This window comes from Ictidomys tridecemlineatus, chromosome 11 (genome assembly GCF_052094955.1).
Source record: "Ictidomys tridecemlineatus isolate mIctTri1 chromosome 11, mIctTri1.hap1, whole genome shotgun sequence".
NCBI lineage: Eukaryota > Metazoa > Chordata > Mammalia > Rodentia > Sciuridae > Ictidomys > Ictidomys tridecemlineatus.
In genome coordinates this window covers 35,550,247-35,574,972 of record NC_135487.1, presented here as the reverse complement: position 1 = coordinate 35,574,972, position 24,726 = coordinate 35,550,247, and the positions used below count along the sequence as shown (strand labels likewise).

At 46.2% G+C, this 24,726-nt stretch overlaps 2 long non-coding RNA genes across 3 annotated transcripts; one reads left to right on the top strand and one right to left on the bottom strand.

Annotated features, from left to right (window-relative positions):
• Positions 1–8,347: 8,347 nt before the first annotated feature.
• On the bottom strand, positions 8,348–12,516 carry LOC144368048 (uncharacterized). Its single transcript, XR_013427776.1, has 3 exons — positions 12,283–12,516; positions 10,776–10,920; positions 8,348–10,227 (listed from the first exon to the last, which is right to left on the bottom strand). It is a non-coding gene; the product is annotated as an uncharacterized LOC144368048 (long non-coding RNA).
• A 197-nt stretch (positions 12,517–12,713) lies between these two features.
• LOC144368049 (uncharacterized) lies at positions 12,714–23,093 on the top strand. Of its 2 annotated transcripts, none has more exons than XR_013427777.1 (4): positions 12,714–13,016; positions 14,496–14,594; positions 15,111–15,294; positions 18,432–23,093. It is a non-coding gene; the product is annotated as an uncharacterized LOC144368049 (long non-coding RNA). The 2 variants fall into 2 exon arrangements; XR_013427778.1 differs by having other exon boundaries at positions 12,715–13,016; positions 22,228–23,093.
• The last annotated feature ends 1,633 nt before the right edge of the window (positions 23,094–24,726 follow it).

Here is a 24,726-nt window from a genome sequence, read left to right as displayed (position 1 = left end):
AGTTTGGAGTTCTGGAGGCTTGACCCTTCCCAACTTGGCAACAGACACCTCTGGCTGTGATGAGTGGTGAGAAGGCACAGCAGACTTCAGAGCAGTGGAAGTGATTTAGGCCTGTGTCAGGAAACAGGGGCCCAGCCCAAATCTCAGATTTCATAAGAAGCCCAGAAGGCTGGCAGAAATTCTGAGCCCAACACATCCCAGAGCCAGGAGCACCATGTGTAGCCAGAAGCAGCAAAGTCCCAGCCTGAAGGAAATTGAGGGCAGAAAGAGTAGTTTTTCTGTTATAACAGGGCTGGGCCTTCAACAAAAATGTCTCCAATAAACTCTCTGGTGCTACAGAGAAGTATTGACATGTACCTTTATCAGCCAATCAGCTGGCTTTATTAAGTCCCTACTAAGTGACAGTCAACATAGAGTACAGCAAGATTTCCTTCATGGAAATCTCACCCAAGCGACTGCCTCAAAATACAGCCATCATCAGCCTGGTCTTCAAGTCTTTGACAACCTGATTGGCATCCCTCTCCAATCTCACATTTCAGCTCTTTCCTTTGGGAGTCCCCTGGCTCCTCTAGTATCCCATATCTCCCCAGCACATTCCTATTTTTCCCTTAACTGGAATGTCCAGTCTTACTTGTAGTGGTCACTCACTCAACCTTGGAGCATAGGTCAAATGTCTCCAAGTTCTGCTCCAAACCTCCAGATGCTGGAGATGTATTTCTTTTTTCTACTTAACACACCAACTTAGAGTGTTCTATTGAAATGTCAACTCCCTTTTCCTATATCTGCATGCCTGGCCCCTCACTTGGGGCCTAGAAGAGTATTTCATTTAGGATATCTGCAGACATCATGGAGTGGGAAGCATGTCTGAATAAAGTAGAAAGATCTGTTCAGCTCAGTGAACGCAAGGTAACATCTAAAACAGCAGCAGGAGAAAAGCTGAAGTGAGATGTGAGAAGAGACGGTGATGGGCTTTGTCCTGCTGGTTTCTCCCTCACTCACAGGTGATCACAGGCCGATTACTCAACCTCATTTTCCTCCTCTGTGAAATGAAGATGGCTGTGAGGGGTAACCACATTCACACCTGTGAAATACTTAGCACGGTGCCTAGCACACAGTATGCCTTTGAAAGATAATGACAGTTGTGATTAAGAGAGAGGTTAAAAAGAGTAGTGAGGGTCTCAACAGCATCACTGTGCAGGTATGAGGAAGGCAGTCTTGCTATCCAGATTGAGTTAGGCAACGTAGGTTGGCTTCGAGTAGACACTGAAGCTTCCCCATTCACACCAATATTACTCCATCCCGTCACCTACATAGGTAAAGGTCAAGTGCACTGTTGAGCATTAGAGAGTGGGGAAGAGTTCTCAGAGAGCTGGAGAAAAGTTGGGGCTGTCCATCATGTCATACAGTCTGATTGGGATTTAATTCCTTCTCTGTCTGAGATAACATGGCTAACAGCAGAGTGTAGGGCAAAGGTCATCACATGGGGCATGGCAAGGCCTGGTTCCAGACCAGGATCTGCTGTGACTTCTGGTGGGATTCTGGTGTCACTTACCCCTCACAAATCTATGCCCCTTCCTCTTAACAGTGAAGACATGAGCCTGTGCTTTGCTCGTCAGCCCTTTCTGATTCTGTACAACTCTGTGGAAATGTTCTCTCCTTCGTTTGCAGAGAACTTGGATCCATTCATCCCTCAGTCACTCTTCACTGAGCAGAGATCATTTGTCAGGCATTTTATACTAGAACCAAGGATCCATCCGGGGGGCAACAAGCCCAAGTGCCGGCCTCCAAGGAGCTCACATTCAAGAGAGTCTTAAGGAGGATTAGATGACAAATCCATGACTTCCCAGTCACAGATGGCTGAAGGGAGGAGGAAGCCATGTGTACTGAATGCCTCACAGGGCCAGGCAGTGTGCTAGACACAGTGGCCTACATCCTCCTGACTGGTCCTGTCGATCAACTTATGAAGAAGTATCATTGTTTCCATTAAGAAGAGAAACTGAGGCTCATAGCCATTTGAACCTGGTCATTATCACCCAGCTAGATGTGATAGAAATGAGTCTCATACCATGCCCAGTGTCCTCGTCACATGAGCACACTCCCCATTGTCTCTTGACTCTGAATCTAGAGGTTCAGGTAAACCAAGAGAACAAATTCCAGACCCCGCTTTTCCTGGAAGAGCCTCCAAGGCAATGCCTCTGGTCTTGGCTCAGATTCTTGGGGCATATGTGCTTCAATTTATTCTTAGCTCCCTCCTTCTGTCCCACCGGCTCTGCAGGGAGAGCGGTGAGATTTGTAGCTGGATTCTGCCCTTCTGACCCACAGTCCTATAAAATAACAAGCAGGAAAGAAAGGGGGGCACAAAACTAAAAACTAAACACTGATGAAGATTAGAAATGACTAGGGAGTCTTGGGGATTTATGTCTCATGAAGTGAGATGGCCAAGGAGGCCAGACAGGGAGCAGCAGCCCTGACGCCTCTGCCTTATGGATAATTTATTCCAGAGCATAGAGGCCTCTGTTGGAGACTCACACACAGGCCAGGGTGGTTCTCTGGGTCCCCCATCCCAGGGTCTGAGGAGAACCAGGCTGAGTCACAAGTTTTGTTTTCCCAGACCAAACCCACACGTTTGACACTTGGTCACTCCTTCCCACATCCTTGATCCCGTGGAGATTCATCTTACACTCCCCGTGAGGCTGGCAGGATGGGGACCCTCATTCTTGCTGGTCAGATGAGAAAAATTGAGGCTGACAGAAGGTGACTCATGCTGGATTGCCCGGGGAATCGGGACTCTGAAGTGTGGCTGACTGATGTTATTGCCCCCACAGATGCCTATTTCTCTCCTCATCCTCCTTCCTCGGCTCCTAACCTGCCCCCAAATTAACGTTGTTCAGCCAAGGTATGAATCCAACAAACCTCCAATATTTACTAAGAACTACTGCAAACAAAGAGAACCAAATAAAGACAGATGAGGGGCTGGGGATGTGGCTCAAGCGGTAGCGCGCTCGCCTGGCATGCGTGCAGCCCGGGTTCGATCCTTAGCACCACATACCAACAAAGATGTTGTGTCCGCCGAGAGCTAAAAAATAAATATTAAAAAAATTCTCTCTCCCTCTCTCTCTCTCCTCTCTCACTCTCTCTTTAAAATAAAAAAAAAACAAATAAAGACAGATGAGTCAACAAATGAACATTTTTTTTAAAAAAAATGTGTTATTGGTGCTGACAAGGGGTCATGTCAATCGAGGATCTCTCTCCAATACAATAATCAGCAAGATTTTAAAAAGCAGAGGGAAAAAATTAAATAAAAGCTTTGGAAAAATACTAGGAGGGGAACTCATGATGTGGTCAAGCACAAGACAGACTCTTTGCTAGGTTCTTCCAAAGCCGTTCACCAGGCATGGTGAAGGCTTTTGCCCTAAATGACATCCCATTAAAAGAGGTGTGGATAGGAACAGGCTTTAAGATGAATAAGTGGCTTGACAGTCACACCCGAATTTGACACAGAAGTTCAAGCTGTCTGTGTGGTAGGCACTCAAACATCATGCTATCCACCAACCACAGAGGGAACACCTCAGTCTTTATGGTAAGATAAGAAAAACTCGGGTTTTAGAATCCTATGAATGCAATCTTCAATTCCAACTAGTTGTATGCTTACAGTTACTTGCTTAGCCTCAGACTAGTTTTCTCATCCATTAAATGAAGATAGTAATATCTACCTCGAAGGTTGGGGAGGAAAAACAGCACACAAAGCCAATCTCAAAATTTAACTACATTCGTCCAGATATCATGTGAGGTCCCCAGATAATGGATAACACACCCCAAGTGCAATGCAAGACCACCCTGTGAGGACGGCAAAGGTGGTGCTGAAAACTGCTCTCGTGGTTCCTTGCTGACCACCCACCTCTGGCATATTAAAGAGGTGGGAGAGGCCAAGGACCGAGTGGGGGATTAGATATGGGATTTCTGGAAAGAGCTGTAAGTACATTGTGCCTCTCTGTCCACTTCCTCCCTTAACTCAAGCCTGGGAAAAGTGGCGGTAATGGAATCGTTGGATAGCTTGATGTTTTCCCTGTATTTGGGAGATACGATGGACTGGAATCTGACTCCCACTGCTCAATATAAAGGGTTAGAGGGGAGCTGGCCAGCTGTTCTAGCAGCAGAGTAAAGGGAGGTTGCTGCAAAGGGGAAACCTGCATCCTCAGAGTTGATCAAGGCAGAAAATGCGGGAGTATTTTTTTGGAAACCAGATCTGGACCCCACAAAGAAGAAAATGGCCTAGGCCACGCCTATCAAAAGACAATCTAGAGGGACCAAAGACCCCGGCACTCAGTAGAACAAGGCTGGTGGTATTAGCCGATGTCTGGGGGCTAGGAAAGAGTCTGACAAAGCCAGGGAGAATAGAAATGCTTTTACCCCTCTGAAGGGATCACCTGCATGGGCCAAGGGCAGGGCGTGAAGTTCTCTGAAACACCCATAAAAACACCCAACCAAGGAGAAGTGAAATGCCTGCCAAGCTCAGAGAGAACCTGAACCTTCAAGTCTACCTTAGTCTAGTAAGAACTCTCCTGCCCCTTCCCCATCTCTGACAATGGAGAAATTTTAAAAAAAATGATTATCAAATATAGGAGAACTAGATGCTTTTGATAGAAAAAGAAAGGAGACACTGATCCCCTTTCTCACTGCAGGAGACTGGCCAGCAGTTCCAAGCAGATATTGAGGAAAAATACTGCCTTTAAATGAAGTTTGAAGTTTATTACCACTATTATGGCTAATGGTAGTGATATACTCTGACTGCGTCCCCCAAAAGCGAGTGTTGGAAACTTAGCTTGTAATGCCACAGTGTCAGGGGGTGGGACCTGATAAGAGATGATTAGTTCTTGAGGTCTCCACCTCATGAACGGATTAATATGGATTGTAAAAATGTCTTGGGGCTATGCGTTCAGTCTTCTGCCCTCTCTTTGCACTTCTGCCATGCGAGGATGCAGAAAGAAGACTGGCACCAGATGCCATCCCCTTGATCTTAAACATCCCAGCTTCTAGAAACATAAGCAATAAATTTCTGTTCCTTATAAATGACTCAGTCTCAGACATTCTTTAATAGCAGCAGAAAATGAACTCACAATAGTAGTAGGTTCCTAGACAAGATGTTAATTATTGAGGAGAAACAATGTTTTATGATTTTTTTAATGAATGGGGAATTTCATTATATAAGGGAAAACAGAAGAATTGTGGAACAAGACCCAGTTTTTACCAAAGAGAGTCAGCCCTGCAGAGTGCTGATGGATGGATGGAAGGTGTTTCTTGATTATATCCCCATGCTTCTAATGTATTCAATGTAACAGTTACCTTAAATTTCATGAGTCATCCCTTGTACACAACTAGGCATGAGAGCATCTCAATTAACCACTGCTGCTCTGGGCTTGGATGATCAGTGGTGGGCAGGGCCAATCAGCTAAGGTATCTTTGAGCAGCTACTGTGTATCTGATCTATGTTCCTGTCCAGAGGCAGAAATAGGAGAAGATCCAGCTTTAACTCTTGACCAACACACAGTCTACAGGTTTGGATAGCCCCTTAGAGATATCCAGATGGATGACAAAGACCTAGAGAAGAGCAAAAGTTTCCCAAATCCATTATAGAGCCAGAAATGGAGCCTGGCTCTCTTCATTACCTCTTCTGTGTCTCATTATCCCTCATAACCTTCTCCTAGAAATGTAGGACAGGGTAGAATCAAATGCTAGGTTAGCTTACCTGATGCTATCTACCATTCATTGATCTCTGTTTCCTTTATATGCTAGTCTTAATCTAACAAAAGCTTGCCAATACAGGGTTATAAATTGCTTTTTTTTTTTTTTTTTGCAGATGAGAAAACTGAGACCTGAAACTTGGTGACTTGCCTATAGTTATATGATCATTATCAGGGAGAAATGAGATTCAAACCAGTCTAACTCCAAAGATAGTGGTCTTTTCATTACTCTACCATCTCTCCCCAAAACTGCTACAGCCAGGAAGAGTGCCACTATCACATCTTCAGTCCCAGAGGGAGTCTCTACCCTTGCCACAGTGCCACCTTTGTGGGAAAGAACCAGTTAGACTGACCCACACACTAGCCAGCCATCCCAAAGCCCAGGCAACCGGCATAGGCTTGCATGTTACGGTTCCTTCCAGGAAACAAAAAGTGACGCAACTTTTTAAAATCATAAAACAGTGCAAATAATTTTTTAATTAGTTGGCAAATTATATGGCCAGAGGGGCCTTAATCTGTTCTCTGAAGTAGATATATTAACTCTATTAAGTTTTTTTTTTTTCCTTTTGCAAGTTAAGCTGGTTCTTTGTGAAGGTGGGTGTGTGCGAACGAGTGAAGTTCTCATTTCATTTGGCAGGAATCTTGGCTGGGGTTTCCAAAGAAAAGTTACTTTTAGATTTTCCTTCTGACGGTGAACTTGGCTTCCCTCACTCCCTCTTGAAACCCTACTCTCTGCAGGCGGAAACAGGGGACAAAAAAAAAAAAAGATAAAGAAAGAAAGAAATTAGAGGGAGAAAACAACTGAAGAATAAATAATCATCTTAAAACAGTCACTGGGAGAGGCAAAGGAGAGAGTGGGGAGGGAAGGAGAGAGGGGGTTCTGCTTAGGCAACTCAATTGCCTAAGCTCCCCAGGTCCCTGTTACCCTGGCTGCAACACGAGAGGACAGCTAACCACTGCTAGGAGTCTCCATTCAGGCCAACTGAGAAGACCAAGTGGAATATCATGTGATAAAGTGATTTGACTTTTACAGAGCACTGTCCAAATATAAAGCTGTGGAGTTATCCCCAACACCTGGACCAAGGTCTGTGAGTGTCCCTGAGCCAAACCTGACAAGGGAACCTTCAGGGTGGCATTGGGAAAAGGAGATCTGAGGCGCAGGGATGTGGGTGGGAATCAGTGTGTTGGGCATATCTAATGTGTGTCGGCGCAGCCACACCCTTGAGTGTGTGCAGCTCATAGTTGCATATTACAGATATAACATATATAAATGCCTGTGTCATTGGGAGGAGGGAGAGCATTCATTATTCATTCCACAAATGTGTTCTGAGGACGTTTTCTGCTCTGGATGCTGGGGATTCAGTGGAATAAGACAGACTTAGTTTTCATATATATATGATATGAGGATGTTTAGAAAAGAGAAAAGCATGAGTCCTTATGAAGCAATATTTGCACGGTACGTAAGAATGTGTGTATGAAAATACTTGTCCAAACATACAGGAAGTGTGTACTTGTGCAAGATTTGCATATGAGGACTTGGGTAAGTGTATATGTGTATACATGTGAATGTGATGAGAGCGAAAAAAGAGAAAGAATTCCCAGTCACCCTAGAGGGTATCAATTTTGTTAAAATGCCTGAGAGCTGAAAGGCCCTGTGTTAATCTAGTTGTGCTGCTATAAGAAAATGCCACAGACTGGTAATTTATAAAGAAGAAAATTTTGTTTCTTATGGTTCTGGAGGCTGGGGAGTAAAACATGAGCCAACACTGGAGTCTAGTGAGGGCTGCTCTCTGCTTCCAAGATGGCACCTTGTGGTTGAGTTTTCATGTGGCAGAAGGCAGGACAAGACAGGGGTCCCTTCAACCTTGAGCCTTTTTATAAGGGTGCTAATCCTCTTTATGAGGACAGACCTCTCCTGACTTAATCACTTCCCAAAGCCCTCACCTCTTAACACTATTCCACGGAAAACTAAGTCCAACATGAACTTTTGTTTTGTCCTGTGTGGGGGATTGAACCCAGGGCCTTGCATGAACGAGGCAAGCACTCTACCACTGAGCTACACCCCCAACCCTCAAACGGAGTTTTGGAGGAAATGCCATCATTCAAACCCCAGCAGGCCCTGAGAGATCATCTAGTTCAATCCTAGACATCCCAGATAGGGAACCCAAAGCCCAGAGAAAGGGCCAGAAGATGACCCAACAGACAAAGGAGGCCCGCAGAGAACTATTCATCAGCTGATTGGAACCCAGGGACCTTTTTCTGATGTATATGCAAATGCAAACGCACATGTAAATTAAGGGGCTTCAGGGAAGAAGCTGGGAGATAGAGTGGGAAGGCTGGCCTCCATGAACTCTGGAGGCTCCTGAAGACCACCACAACAGGAGGATTTGAATGGGAGAGTGGAGGGGTCAGCTTTTTGTTTATGTGTGTCCTTTTGTTGTGGGAAAAATCAACTGGAACCAAAGATACTGCAGGAGAGAGATCTATGTGGAGGGGGTCCATGTGAGAGGGGGGGAGGCCTGAATTAGGGAGGGGTAAAGAAAGGAAGGGATGGACAGGAGAACTCTTCTACCCTCACATCAGGGTCTTTCACATCTAATAGGATGTAGAGGGTGAATTCACAGTTTTTAATCTTTTATAAAATGAGAGTTTCCCCTAAACTTGGGAACAAGTACAAGCCCAAGAATGGTTACAAGCATCTCATTAAAACCTCACAACAGCCTGTGAAGTGGACAATAGTTTCCCCCTGTTAGTGATGAGGGTGGCTTCCACTGTGGCACAGAGTGGGAGGTAACTTCCCAAAGACACACAGCCTGGCTCAGACAGATCTAAGACAAGTCCCAGGTCTCATTTCCTTCAAGCTGAATAATAAGTCAGTGATCACTTATTGATTATCTAGATTTTGCCAGGAACTGTGCTTTGCACTCTATGCATGTCACTTTGTTTCGGTCTTTCAGTGATGGTTTCTCCATTCCTCAGATGAGAAAAATGAGATTTGGCTAAGCGTACACAGTTGGTTCAATTTGTACCTGAATCCGGTTCATCTGATTTCCATGCCCATACTCTTGCCATGATTCTGTTTCCTTCCAAATCAGGAGAAATGTGTTCACAACGCAGCCTAGGAGGAAATGAATTTAGGAGCTCCCATCCCTGGAGAGTGTACAACACCTACAGGCTGGTTCAAAAAGATTTTGTCAGATGCCTAGGTGACAAGCCCATGGTGGGAATTAAAGGGTCCCGTTCCTAATCCTCAAAAGCCACATAAAGCAGGTCAGATCGGGCCTCTTTCAGGAAACAAGGCTGGAAATCAAGACACATCAGACACCCTATCATCGCCATTGTGAGGCTCAGACAGGACCCCATTGGTACTGGTCCTCTGAGCTCCAGCCCTCTGGATCCAATGCTTTTTCTTCAGTTCCAGACTTGTTCCCCTTATGCTGGACAAAGGCAGGTACTAAGGCCTTTATACTTCACTACCAGCCTCAGTCGGATGCTCTGGGTGAGGTGTCAGAATGAACAGGGTTGACACCACTACCCTCTGAGCTTTTAGCTCCAAGATTGGCCACTTTGATAGCCTGAGGCCATGCCAGCTCCAATGAGATTCTTCTCTTCCCCAGCAGCTTATCTGCCAAGACCCAAACATGCCTTTGATCAAGCTTACCCAATTTACCATACTTGAGCTCATTTCTTCTGACTTGTGGGTCCCAGAGTCTCTACCTTCATCCCACCCTAATCCCTGAAACTAATTCCTGGCCCCACTTGAAAGGCCTTTCAGACTGAGTAACAGTAATCATCTACCCCAAGTGCGTTGACATCAAGACCCCACGGGCAATTCTTTCCTGACCAGGAATTGCCATCAGAGAGTCCCATAAGGACTCTGTTCACTGCCTCATCAAGTTCTCTCTAAAGTCCACTCCAAAAAACACAGTCATCCAAGAACACACCCAAGAAAGTGGTCAGGAAGCAACCAGTCTTCTGAATTATTTACTGTCCTATGGAAGCCAGCCAGCAGATGCCGGCCATGCAGACTCTGGGAAAATATTTATGTGGGTCCTGATGGATGTTTGGCCAGGAAAGAGTGCTTGCTGTCATCTTTTCTTCCTGCTGATAAGGCAAAGCTACACATGTCAGACAGCTCTTAGAAGCGCCCAGCAGCTGAGGCCTGGCATCCGATCAGAGCCGGGTACATGGCTGCAGCCTTCGGTTCCAGTCCTGTCTCTGCTACCAGCTGGTTCTACCCCTCCCGGGGTCTCGGCTCCTCCATCTGTACCATCACAGAACAGACTGCATGACTTTCAGGTTTCTGTGATCTTATGATATTGTGATGCAGACAGTCAAATGCATTTTCCAGATCTGCCATCACGATGCCATTGGTTCATCACAGAGTTATTTTTCTTGGCATTCTGGAAACGTTCCTGAAATTCCAGCATCCTAGGATTTCTCTTTCCACTGATTCAGTTTCTGTAACCAGATGGGAGAAATCCATCTGAGGGAGAAAAAGTCTTGCTTAAAATAAAAGAGCAATATAGAATAGGGAAAATTTGAGTTCAAGCAGTGTTTATCATGCACCAAATATTTGCAAAGCTTGATGCTGAGTCCAAGGGGGATAGAGAAGGGCCCCGTGTCCTGTCCTCTAAGAGCTCACAATGAGGCAGTGGTGAGGGTGGCCCACAAGGCTCCCCTTATTCCCAAATTGCTTCTTGTGTTTCTTTCTTCTTGTAAACCCCAGCAGCTCTTCCTACCACCCTCCTCAACTCTGAAATTCTGTCCTTGTCCATGATCATCCTGGGCTCCTTTCTGGGCCAAGTTTGGGCTGCCCCAGCTCCTCAGCTTCTATAGACAAGCTGACCACACAGATCCTTCTCCATTTTGGAGTTTATAGCTAGTCCCTTTGAAGACCCACCTGAAATTACACTCATGGATATGGACATAGGACAAAGGTGCCAAAACTCCCCCAGAGTCCTGCTGTGTATTGTCTCAGGGACTTCTGACACCTTCTCCAAAGCTGAGGGTCACCTCAGGACCTCTACCTACCTCAGTTCCCCTGAGCAGGGAGCTCCCCCGGCCTCCATCTCTCCTCAGACCTGGGATCTTCTCTAGGAAGCTTCCATACATCAATTTGAAGGGGTGAGCTTGTTGTGGTGTCCACCAAGAAATTGGAATTTGAGAGTCTTCTGGGCTGGTGAGTTCATTCAGTGGGTGTTTCCCCAAGAAAGGAAGCAGAATAAGTCAGATTAAGCCAGGCACCTTCTCAGTTAATCCAGTCTGAGGAAATATTCTGTGGACAACCTTCGTCTTCATTCAACAAATACTCAACACCTATTCCGGGCTAAACACTGTGCAAGGTACCATTGAGGCATTATAGAAAGGTAGACAAAGCCCTGCCCTCTTCACCTGCCCCAGGTGCCTGGGAACCTCAAACCATGGCCTAGAACCTGACCAGGCCAGGCTGATGGCCCCTTCTGTCTTGTTTCCTCATCACAACGTTCTCCCAGTCACCTGCCTCCCTCGTGGAATCAGGGCATCACAGGAGATCAGAGCCAGAGGGGCCCTCAGGAACCACACAAGGTATGGAATCAATGAGAACGGAGTTGTGAGACAGAGGTAAGGAATGGCCTCCATTGAAGGCCCACCTGGAATGCCACGCCCTGCATGGTCAAACCACGGGGCCAGAGACCACAGCTTGAAAAACACTGATAGTACCATCGTGTCATTTTGTAGCCAGGATATAGATTTATATTCAGATTGGTTTAATTCTAGAGTAAATTTGTCCAGAAACTAGGTACTCAGCTGTTTAAAAAAAAAAAAAAGTCATGCCAAGGAACCCATGACTGATATTGTTATATTGTTGTTGTGATTTGCCATAACAAGAATACCGGTTCCTCCACCATCACCACCACCAGGGAAGTTACATTTTAATATTCCTTTTTTCATCTAAGAAGAAAAATGGCTTAAACTCCAATGATATGCTTTTGTTCTAGGGTAATAAAAACCATGGCATTCCATGAGAACCAAAAGAAGCAATACCTGATTTCACCAGTGGGTTGTAGTAGGGAATTGGGAAGGCTTCTCAGAAGATGGACTTGAAAGATAGGTGGAAATGCACCCAAAGTAAAGGGAGAGGAGCCCCAGTGTGCCAGGCTAATGGGCTATCAAAGTCAACTGTGTGTCTGAAAGGCAGTTGATGGGTGGGGAGAAGCAGGAGATGCAGCTGAGAAAGGAAGGGACATTACAGAGTGAAGGGCCTTGGGCAGGAGGAAAGGGGTCCTTACTTTCTACTTCAGGCCCAGGGATCATAAAAGTTTGCAAAAAGAGAGGCAACACCTTATCCAAGATGACTCTGGGCATAAAGAAATGACTATATCCCAGGGACTCCTTGTGATGTTAGGAATGACAATAACTCCTCCCATATGACCGTCCTTCTTATTAATTTCAAAATAAAAATCCTTCAGGCAAATTAATCCATTCCTAAACATCAGTCTGGTGAGCTAGATAACCTTATCCCTCTTTTACAGAAGGGGAAGGCAAGGCCCAAACTCACATATATCTGTCTACTCCACGCCCAGGGCTGTTCCTCAAGAACACCTCTCCAGAGACTGAGCATCCAGTGCACAGTGGAGCCTGGATTCCTGCTGTGGCTGGGAGTCTGGACCAGCTACTCTCTGAGTCTCATCTAACATTGAGACTGTAAACTTCTGCAAGTCAGCGGCAGGGCAGGCTGCCTGATGGGGCTAATGGTGGGAGCCGTGGGTGGTCAGGAATGTTTCAGGACTTCCCGGGCCCAGTGTTCCAGGTCAGAGTGCCTGGATTAATGATCCATCTCCAGGCAGAGTGAGCCAAGGCCCTGACGCCAGGCACTGGGCATCGATTAGACTTTACACTCTGAGTTTGCTTTCATCTAAGGCTCTCCAGGTGGGCTGCAACCTAATAATTAACATTCTCTGAGCCCCACAATATAAGTGAGCTGGAAGAGGGGAGAGTCTCTGATGGTAGGAGAGGAGCCCCCCAAAGCTGAGCCACGGCCTGGGCAGACAAGGCTGTTGTCCACCAACATGCTCGTGCTGCCTGGAGTTTGTAGTGAGTGGATCTGAGTCTTTATCTTTGAGATTCAAAACATTTCTATGGAGAAGTAGCACAAGGATTATTACCCTCAATGAACGAGATGGGGAAACTAACATCTGGAGCAGGGCAGAGGACTATCCAAGGGCAGAAGGCAGGGATAGAACAGCCCTCCACATCCTCCCAGTACAGACAGCTGTGCCGACCCTCCGTGAGGTGAGAGGATGTAGTGGTGTGATCTGATTTTTATTTGACAAGAGAAATCATTACAGAGGTGATCTGCTATTCACACAATAGTTTAACAAATGCTTACTGAATACATACTAGTATGTTCCAGCTGCTGTGCCATGTGCTAGGGATAGCCAAACAAGGTCCCTGACACCATGAGATTATAGTCAGGGAGGAAGGGAATGTGGTAAGGGAGAGACAGATAAGCGAATGCTCTGTTCAGTGAGTTGTCATTGCTCTTTAAACAGTGATCACGGACAGTGTGTCTGATAGCAAGTGAATGTAATCGTGCCGAGCACTTTGGGCACAGAGTGTCAAGGAGGGAAGGAGTAAGTCTATTCAGAGGAGAAAGATACTGGTGGGAGTGGGGATGTGACTGGAAAAGTCTTCACAGGGAAGATGTCTTCAAGATGGAAACTTAAAAGAAGGATGGGAATACATCTGACAAGTGGGAGGCGGAGAGTAGGATGGGATATTCCAAGGAAAATGCTGATGTAGGCAAAGAGAGAAAGGCATGGAGGCCCGGGGTTAACTGAAAGCCATTGAATGGGCTGCAGAGTAGGATAGGAGGACCGTGGAAGGTGAGGCTAGAGAAATGAGCCAGGAACAGAACACAAAGCACCCCCAAGCCAGGGTGAGGAAGGACCCTGAACTTTATCCTGAAGCGATCCAGTCAACATTGCACTGTAGGAAGCTCCCTCCTGCTGTCACTGAAATGGGGAGATGCTGAAGCAGACCCCATGTGGGTGGTAAAAACTGGCAATGACCTGCTTTGATCAATTTTAGCCACAAGACACACACACACACACACACACACACACACACACACACAATTCATCTGTTCTGGAAAAGTCCATGTCTTAGGAATTTCCCTATTTCAAGAAAGTAGCTCTCAACTTATGCCACGTTCCCTGGATCTGGACCCATTCCACTTTCCTCAGGTCTGAGAAGAAATCACAGTATTCTTATCTCTTTTAATATATATATATATATATATATATATATATATATATATATATATATATATATATTTAGTTGTAGGTGGACATCATACCTTTACTTTATTTTTATGTGGTGCTGAGGATCGAACTCAGTGCCCCACGCATGCCAGGTGAGCATGCTTCCTCTGAGCCACAACCTCAGCCCTTCTTATCTCTCTTTGTATTATAGAATTTCTCCTGCCACTTCGTCTGCTTCTGCAGGAATGCATTTCCCTACAGTAGGCTTCCCGCTGCCATCGGCACATGGTGGCAAAGCCCCACACCTTCACGCCTTCTACCTCAAAACTCAAATGACTCCATATTATATGACCTGCCCTTTTATTTTTTCTGTGAACTGGGAATTGAACCCAAGGTCATCCTACCACAGAGTCACATCCTTTGTCCTTTTTATTTTTAATTTTGAGGCAATGTCTTGTTAAATTGCCCAGGTTGGTCTCAAACTTGTGATATGATTCTCTTGTTTCAGCCTCTCAAAGCAGTGAGATTATATGCATATGCCATTGGGCCCAGCAAAAGAAAGGTTACCCAAGAAGAGAGCAGAGATGCCCTTTGCATTCAAAATCAGGTATGGATTAACTGAGCATCTGCTATGTTTCAAGCATTGCAAAGTCTTGTGGATTTGGCCTCTACCCTTACTTCCATTAACCACTGGTTCAAGTCCAAAGTCTTGGCCCAGCATTTCAGAACATTACATGGACCTCAGCCAACCTCCATGACCTTCTATGACCTTCTATTCTTCTCTCCCTTAATACTGTATTTGTCACATTGAGACATTTGTTGTTCCCTAATTACCCTCAATTTTTTTTCAAAATAGAAGTACCTTTTTATTAAAATGCCAGTACATATACATTCTAATTCACACAATACCAAAAGTAGAATAGGAAGTAAAATTTCTCCTCCATCCCTCCCTCCCACTACCCTTCAAACCCCATTCCCCAAAGATGAGCATTATTAACATTTGGGTAAATATCTTTTCAGATTCCTTAAAAAGCTTTCTCTATCTTCACACAGCACCTTTTACAAACTCTTACCTATCCTTCAAGATTCATTATGGTGCCAGACATTTTCTGTGTTTCTACAGAGGCTGATCCTTACAGAAACTTAGCATTTGCCACTCTGTATTGAAATCACCTATTATCACATGCCGTGCCTCCATCGGGCTGTGTGTCAGACTGTGACCTAAGAAGATAATCTCTGTGAAGACAAGGCTGCAACAGCCTTGGTCACAGCTATTCACAGTGCCATGCATGCAACAGAGACCCTCAGTAAGTATCTATGGACTGCATGGATGGATGGATGGATGGATGGATGGCGGCACTCCTGTGGAATTTTCAGCAGGGTATACAAAGGGAACAGTGTTGGCATTGAGTAGTGGGAAGTACCTCAGCAAGGGGTTAAGGACCTGGACTCCTGTGCTGGCTCTACCTCCTACTTGCTGTGTTGCCTCATGCAAGTTACTTACCCTCTCGAACATTCCATTTCTCTACCTGCAACTGAATAGTGGGACTGGGTAGTTCCCTAAAACCCTCCCCAGCGGATGCTCCAGAATGCTCAGCTGGCCTTGGCCCAGCACCCCTATTTCACACCTCTGTAATTACCCACCTGCATGCCTTTTATTATAGAGATTGGGGAGGGGGCGGGGCTCGTTAAATAAAGGGCAAAAGGAAATTGCTGGCTTGCCAAAATGACATTGCTGGCATTAACTAGATTAACTTCTGAAATGAAAAGCCCACAAAAGCAAAACCAAAACAGAGAAGGAGCCATAGCTTCCGCTGGTGGCTTCAAGATGGCCTGCTTCAGCCTGCCTGACCTCCAACCCAATCCATCCTCACTGGGGAGGTCATGAAAACCACTCTCCTTCCTCCCCAGGACTTCAGCTCAGCTCAATCTCAAGAAAATGGTCCTGACTCTGGCCCAGAGATCAGGACCTAGGAATGGCTCATAGAGCCTCCAGTCTGTAAGAGAGATGGGCAGGTAAATAGACAACATGCAGAGCTATGGAAGCTGTTACAGGGAAGCTAAGGACTGGCTGTCCTCTGGGTCTAGAGATCCAGGACAGTGGGCCCTGGCTTGAGTAATGAGCTTTTCTCTAGACAAAGTTCTGGGCAGGGCACTTCAGGCATAGGGGAAGAAGAGGAAGACCTGAGATATGACAGGGGCCAGCAAGTTAGGCAACCATGGTCAGTCCCACGTGGTCAGAGCAGGAAAGGGCTAACTCTATCCCATTTGTGTGACTCCTCCTGGCTGTGGCCCTTGAGGCAAAGGGTACAAACAGTGCATCAGCCTAGAAAGAGGACTGAACCACTGCATGTCCACCCCAAGCCAGGGATGCCAACACAGAAGAGCATCCATTAGGCAACAGCAGGAGGAAATTGCTGCCAGTGCCAGCGGATGCTGACACAAAACAGAGGCAGGAGACTGTGACGGACTCCACCAGAGACACTTGCTCAGCTCACAATGTTTGCAATCATGAGAAGAGGCAGGAAGCTGGAGGCGGATTCAGCTTTGCTCAAGGTTCCAACTGACTTCAGAAGCAGAAAAGAGGTAACCCCGTGGCCTGGCTAACTACCCATCTCATGGAGAGAGAATCCATCCTTGTAAGAATCCAGAATCAGCGAGCAAAATTCTCCACCACCCTGTGTAAACCAGGGATCTCCTCTACCTCCCCACACAGGGCAGGCTATACCCCTGAGAAGGAAGAAAAATGGGGGAAGAAGCCCTCTCTAGTTCATGCCTCTGAAGGAGATCAGATAATTTACTTACACTTTCTCATTTCACCCTCAGAAGTATCTAGAGAGAGAGCTTATTATCTCCACTTGGTAGAATAAGAAACTATGGCTCAGAGAAGCATTTCCAAGTCCTCAAAGCTAGTGACCCTCAGAACTAGACTTTGCACCAAGGTCTTCCCAGCTCCAAATCTGTGTCCTCGCCACACACATCCCTGCCATCCCCAATTCTGGCACACAGGACACATACCACCTGGCTTATCATCAGCTTGCTAACCTTCAACTAAAAATCCTAACTCTGATCATGACTCTGATCTTCTGGACACCAGAGCTGTCAGATCAAGAGCCCAAGGAGTATTCTAAACACAATTTATATCGCTAGCTCCCTTGACCAGTGGCATTTTTAATGTCCTTCTTTGGCAGAGTAGCAATTCTAATGACACAATTCCAAGCAGAGGACAGAAGAGATGCCTTGAGATAGAAGGCCATTCCTGCACCCTTTAAGCCTTGCCCATCTGCATATGAGGCACACCTGAACCTGGAGGCCACCTACACTTGCATGGGTCAGCCCTGGTCAGGATCACTAATGCCAGACGGGTGGACCAAGTATTAATCATTGCCAAAGGAACAGTTAAACTGAAAACCAGTTCATTAAAAATTAAGCTTCATCTCTATAGCCCTCAGGGACAGGGAGCTTTGGGTAGAGAGCCAGGTCCTGCTCTGAGAGGTCACAGGCTATGAAAGAAGTCTTCCCAGAGAGCCTGAAGTGAGAAGCCAAGTGACCTAGGTTCCAGTCCTGGCTCCACTCTCAACCCACTGGGTGACCTCAGCCTGGGCAATTTCCCACCTGAGCTCCTATTTCCCCTAAGGTAGTTGGAAAAATCTCCACTGGGTTTGTTGCAGTGCTCTAGCATACATTGCCCTGAGAGGAGTCTGTGCGTGTTTACCTTTCTAAATCCAGAGTCACACTGAAGCCCCAAGCTGTCCAGCGCAAGTTTTGATTACTGTTCACAATCTTTGGGGTGATGAAAAGTTGGCAGCAAATCGCAACTCCACCCGAGACTGGAGTGCAAGGACTCAGACCTCTCCTCCTTGCTCCCCACACAAGACAGATAGCATTGCTGACCCCAGACATGTCCTCTTTGCTCTCTGAGAAGTAGCAAAAGACAAATCAGAAGCAAGGTCCTCTGAGCTCCTTCATCTGCAAGAATCAAAATTGTTCTATTCCTGGCACCACCCTTTGGATCATTCCATCCCAATGGGATTTGGTAAACTGAAGCTTTGCAAACCTAGTAAAGATATGAAACATTCACAAGTCTTGATCCAATACCAAAGCAATGATGCAATATATAATGAACCAATCTATGAATGGAGAGCTATAGAGAATGCAGAAGCCTCTGGGCATCCTATAAACCCTGACAGGCACTGTGAATGTCAGTGCTCTGGGGGTGAGCCCAAATGGAAATGTCACCACATGCATCCTGGTTTGCAACCAGCAATTTCTATTAAGGTGGGATAGCTGAAGACAACAGTGGTTAATAACTATAAGTTTTAAAATATTGAGGCAGTAAGGTGAGGGAGGGAGGGAGGCATTTGAAATTGGCAACTGAATCTCCCCTCTCTCTCTCTCTCTTTTTTTTTTTTTTTTTGTTTGTTTTCTGTTATTCTTTAAGCAGGCTTTTCATGAAATGAATCTAATCCATTAACGAATCTGACTGTAGGTGGCAGCACTGGCCCCTTTCACTCCCCAAGGGGGACTCGATTTTCACTGGAGAACAAGTGCTCCTCTGGAGAGCGATGTACCATGTGCCGATGGAATGAGACAAACTAGCTTCAGAACAAATATCCTCACACATTGAAGTTGTGACACATCTGGTGAATTCACAGAACTTCTAAGGCCACAGTCCATGCAGAAAATAGACCTTTCTAGGATCTGGCAAGATAGAACAAATCACCATCACTTTCTAATGAGCCAGTGCAAAGCGTCCATGAAATGTGCAGGGTGCAAAGAAACCAGCTTTGAAACCCCTGAGCAGAAAAAAAGGCAGACAGGTCCCCCAAATGACATCAAATTCCTGCCCCAACCTGGGCTGCTTTTCCCAGATATCACCGCAACCTTGTGTTTGTGGTCAGCTCTCTCTGTGCTAAACTGGCTAAGTTCATCATGTCATCTACTTGTCAAGTACTTCTGCCCCCTCACTTCACCAAGAGGAAATGGTGGATCCAAGAGGTTAATTTCCCAGAATATCCAACTATTACCTTGAACAAACGGGCAAACTGAAGAAGGTGGAGACGCTTGTTCAATGTCACCTGGCAAATCACTGAGAGAACAGGGCTCTGAGCCCAGTTTGCTGTCCATTGAGTGAAAAGTTTATAGAAGCAGCATAACAATGCAGGGCTTGGGGGAGCAGGACAAAAATGGGGTTCTAGGCTCCCACCCGACAATGCCTTTGGATAGTTGTACCCCACTCTCTAAAAAAATTGGGGGACAGAGTGAGGAACATCCTGCATCTAGTGCCAGTACTGCCCTGAACAGGCTGTGCAGTCTCAGGCAAATCCCTTCACCCTTCAGAGCACCGGCACCCTCCCCCACGCGGGTGGAGAGTATCTAACGAGATCCTGCCAGGAAAAAAGGCTTTTAAAAGTATAAAAGCCCTCTTGGAGGTATTATTATTAATTATTATTATTATCATCATCGTCACCATCTTTCATGGTTATTAATGACCTGTTACCTGCTGGGGATCTGTCAACTAGGAATTTCTTTAAGCCTTTCTTGAACCTGTTTATACTCCCAGTCAGCAGCACCTCCCTTACTTTGATTCCCAACCCCCCAGTTCAGGGGGCTGCAGGCAGACTCCTCCACCCAGAGGTTTGGGTTTCAATGGCCTGGTTCAGTCTCTTTTGTGGGTTCCTTCAAGGCCAGCTGAGCTCAGTGCAAGACAGCCTCACTTCCTCTCCCCCATCACCCCAGTCTGTGTTAGGGATCTCAGGAGGAAGAAGAGGAAGATACAGGCTTTGTTCTCCCATGTCCCCTGAGCCCAGAATCCCTGAGTCGGATAAGGACAATAAGACCCCTCTTACCTGCCTGTGCTAAGGCTGAGAACAGGGCCCAGATTCCACTGCCCCAGGGAATACCCAAGGTCCCGTTGGTGTTGTCCAAGTCCAGAGTCCTCTTCACATCAGGGGGGGAAAGACCAAGAGCCCATTCTTAAATATGCTATAAAAGTCAGAGGCATAAACTGAATGCAGCTAACTCTGACACCTGCTACGGCCTGTGCTCTGGAGATTTCAAGTTAAATTAGACACAGTGTGAGCCCTGCCTTCAAGAAGTTCATGTGCAATAGGTGAGGACATGACATAAATACCCTGCAAGGTGGGGTTAGCTAAAGATTTGAACAGAGGATTCATTTAGGGGAGGCCTTAACCACTATTCCTGTCTGGGAAAGTATGGAAAGAATTCATAAAGAAGGGACTAAAACGTGAAAGGAATTTGGTAGGCCGAGAAGAGGGTGAAGAGAAGAATTTCTGGAAAAGGCAGACAATGAACAACTTTTGATGGCCATATGGTGTTCAGGGAATAGAGGTGGAGTGGTCAGAGGACACAGAAAACCAGCCAGGGTCCACCAATAAGTGAGAACTGCTGGGTGCACTGCTCTGCCCATCACAGAGGCTGATAAACACCCCTATAACCTGCTTTTCAAAAAGGAACATGCTGACAATTGAAGGTCAGGCTCCACAAGAGAACTCTCTGGCTTCCCTGAGGCAAAGAGACATACATATGTGACTCTGCCTGTGTTGCTGCTTCCTCTCAAAGGGAACCAGGTGAGAAGATGACAATCCCTTTGGATTTCTCTTGTTGTGGAGAATGCAGAAGACTCTGGGCACAAATATATTTTCATCTTCAGGATAGTGTTGACTATTCATTAACTCTGTGGATCCCAGGCTCCCAGCTAAAATAGGCTCCTCAGATATATCCATCTCTTTCCCTTAACTACCCTTTCAGTGCAGGTGAAGGAACCAGAGATAGAACCCTTTCCTCGCCCGACAGTCAGGAGCAGGGTAGGAGTGAAACCCATGCCTAGTCCTTCCCCTCCCCTTTGCTCATGTAATGGGGTAAAGCCCACCCAGTCCAGCTGGAGGAGAGCGCCAGACAAATTCAAGATAATTGTAACAGTAGCATTTGCAGGCAAATTATACTCCATGAGCTAATTAGGAAGGGATTGAGGCCCTCAACTTTAATTAATATCTATTCTTTAACAACCTAATCCTGGGTGAAATCATAGTGGGGATCTCACCCCAATGCTGAAATTCTTTCCTCCAAAAAATCACCTATATAAATACATATAGCTTAAGAGCAGCAATTAGAAAGTTCTCTGCCAACTTATGGGGCTGTTTAACATTCCTGGATCGAAGCCACTGTTTTTTCCTAGGTCTTCTCTGTCCCCACAACCGAGGCCTAATGAATAGCCACTCTTGCGGCTCTGCGTGCCATGTAACCAATATCTCCTACCCATCGGGTCTTCACAGCGACTTAATAAGCAGTCGGGGAGGACTGCCTGAGGAGGTCCACAAACCTAATCGTTAACTTGGAGGCCTAATCAGCATCTGCTTCCCACCCAGAGTCCCCCACAGCTACCCAGCCTGATCCCCCCCAGTAATGGATGGAAAATCGGTGATTTCCTGACAGTTTAGCAACCAATTTTCCACCAATTAAGGAGAGATGGTGGTCTCTGGAGGAAAAGACGTACAGCTCCACCACAAGGAGCTGGGAGTGGAAGAGAGCTGATCCTACGAGCCCCAAGGAACCAAAACCTGGGGGAGTGGGCAGGGCTGCTGGACCCCTCCCCAACCTGGGGCTTCCTCCTCCAGGTCAGCCTTGCATAGCATCTGTGGGAGGAAACAGAGTCTGCCCTGGGACCTCCATGGACTCTCCGTGGTCCTGTTAGGTGACAAACCTTTCCCCCTCCTTCTCTCCTCTGGGGCCAGTCCGACAGGGTCTTCTGCTGACTCTCTCCCCAGTGCCCAGGATAGTCAGGAAACTCCTCCAAGACTGTTTCTGTGGTGACCTAATTACAGCATCAGCTTTGGAGTTGGATAATCATGTTTTAAAAAATCCTGAATTTGTCTTTTTCTAGTTGTGGGGCATCTTGGGCAAAATGCCTAACTTCTCTGGGCCTCAGGTTCCTCGTTTGTAAAATGAAGTTAGTAAAGGTTACAGGGATTAAATGAAATAATGTAGGTGAGGAACATGATACCCTAGACTGCAATGCTCAATAGGTGAGAACTACTATTATTCTCACTATGAGTATTTTTCAGAATGAATAATATTAATGATCCATAGTAATAGCAGATGTGTGCCCAGCCTTGTGCTAAGCTCTATGAGGACCACTACCTGTGGCTATCCCCCAGTTCAATGTCACGACCCTCATTACCTCCCACCTCACCTCAACATCTGGCCTCGCATCCTTCCAGCTCCTCCATTGGAGATCCTTGCCCAGGAGAACTTTCTGAAATATATATGTGACTCTGCCCATGCTGCTGCTTCCTCTCAAAGGGAACCAGATGAGAAGATGACAAGACAATGAGGAACATCGCACATGTTCTGCCGACCTGTTGAGAGATGGGTAAGGTGGACTTTGTCCAAGTTGCTCATGCCACCACCTCAGCAGGTGCCCCTCATGATGAAGGCTGGTCCCATCTTCCACTGGGTGCAGGAAGATCAGCCACTTCTCTTCCTTTCTAGTCCCTCTTTAATCTTGGTTTCCTTAACTTCTGAAATTCAGCTCCAAAGCTCCCTTCCCAACCTTATACACAAAGGTGCACACACACAGTCACATACACAGGGACACACACACACACACACACACACACACACACCACACACACACACACACACACTGACAGGAGAGTTACAGGAGAGTTTGAAATAAACAAAGGACAGGAGAGTTTGAAGTAAACATGTTGTGATGAAGAAAGGTGCCTAAGCTAGAAAATGTGTGAAATAGATAAGGATACAAGGTAAACATGTTTTGAGGTATTTTAGCACAAAACAAGTGTGATTGTCTAAGATAAGCAAAGATGTAAGCAAGGTGTGATGTAATAGAGACGATCTGTTAAGATAGGATAAGAAATAGAAATTATGGAATAAACATGTTTTTGGTTTGAAGTATTGTAAACAACTATAGTATTTAAAGGCCAGGAAGGCTGAGCTCTTTGGCCAGTTCAGACCCACTATGTGTGGGTCAACATCGAGCGAACTGTGTCCCACCAGCCTCTGTTCCTGTGCCTCGTGTGATGTGATGCCCTTGGAGTGAATAAACCGAGCATTCGAAAAGGCATCTCGCGTGTGGCGACTTCTTTCTTCAAGACACGGAGTCGGCCGGGAGAGGTTACCTGGGGCAGGGGCAGCCGTGACTTCAGGACCACCCGGGAGCGGTCGGGGGACCTCGCCGCCGTCCCTTGCTCGTGTCACACACACTACTGGAACCACTTACTGCCAATGGTCTCTAGAACTTGAGAACCAGAGAAGCTCACTTGCCAGGAGAACATGGTCCTTGGCACATAAATATATGAAGGGTAATAGAAATCCCTCTGAACCCTGCCAATCAGACATACCAGGTCACCTTCTGGGGCATTAGTAGGAATGCCAAATGAGGCAATATGCTCTGGTGATTCAGATAGAACTAGGACCAAGGGAGGAAAATATGGGCTCAGTTTTCAAGAACTTTTCAGAAACAACATAAGAGAAGCTGACTCCTGTGACCCAGCAACTCAGGAGACTGAGATAAAAGAATTGCAAGTTTAAGGCCAGCCTCAGCAACTTAGCAAGAAGCCTGTCTCAAATAAAATAGAAAAGGGATGAGGATGTTGCTCAGTGTTAGAAAACACATGCATAAGGCCCTCAGTTAAAAAAGAAAGAAAGAAAAAAAAAGAAAGAAAGAAAGGAAAGAAAGAAACAACCTAGGAGGTATTGTCACAGAGATCTGAGACAGATACCCAACAGCCAGTGTTGTACTGACCTTTAAGACCTTAAGATGTGACTATCATTTGTTTTGTTTCAGCGTAGAATTCTGTGAATCTTAAGATTCCACACTGCTAAGTAACATTTTAATTCATTGTTTTATGATCTTAAGACATTTTCTATTCAGTGGCTCAAAAATACTAAGATTTTTTTTCATCCCTTAACTCAGAACCTAAATTACTTAGAACTTTAAAATGATCTGAAGCAAGATCATCTGTGTGTATTTCTTTTAAAGATGTGCTGAGCCCATGCTTTGCATGAGGTACTTTACATATTCCTCTCATGTGCTCCTCACAGTGTACCTGTAAGTTGCTTACTATAATGATTCCTATTTTTTCAATTGAAGAATCTAAGGCACCGAGAGGTGACGTGACTTTCTTGAGATCATTCAAGTAGCGTGTAGTGGTCCCTTAATCAAAACCTCCCTGTACTGGAAGGAATTATGCCCTGGAGGGCAGAGGTGCCCTGGCCAGCCCAGAGCTGGACTATGGAGCCCTCTGAGATTCTTCCCGGCCAACTCCCCTGCTGGGCCCCACTGAGTCCCAGCCCCAAGGTGGGGAGCTGTGACTCCCTTTTCCTTCCCACCTTTCCAAGCCGTGTTCCCTCCCTAGCCTAGGGTCCTGAATTCCCCAGGCAAAGCCAGCCACATTCTTCGGGCTGGAGTCCAAGTTTATTTAAGAAGAGGAAAATGTTATTATGGAGATTACAACAGCTTCATGAAACAGAGCATCGCTGTATCAATGCTGGACCACAAGAATGCTCATCAACTTCAGGGCTTCCTGTTGGGAGCCTTTTAAGCTATGCCTGAAGCTGGCAGGCACTGGGGTGCAGGAGTCAGGCCAAGCCACTGGGTGACATGGCCCAGCCTCTGCTCCCTGCTCTCAGAGCCCATGGAGGGGACTAGAGGGGACTTCTCCCCTATGCCCTGCAGTCCTAACAAGTCAGGCTTC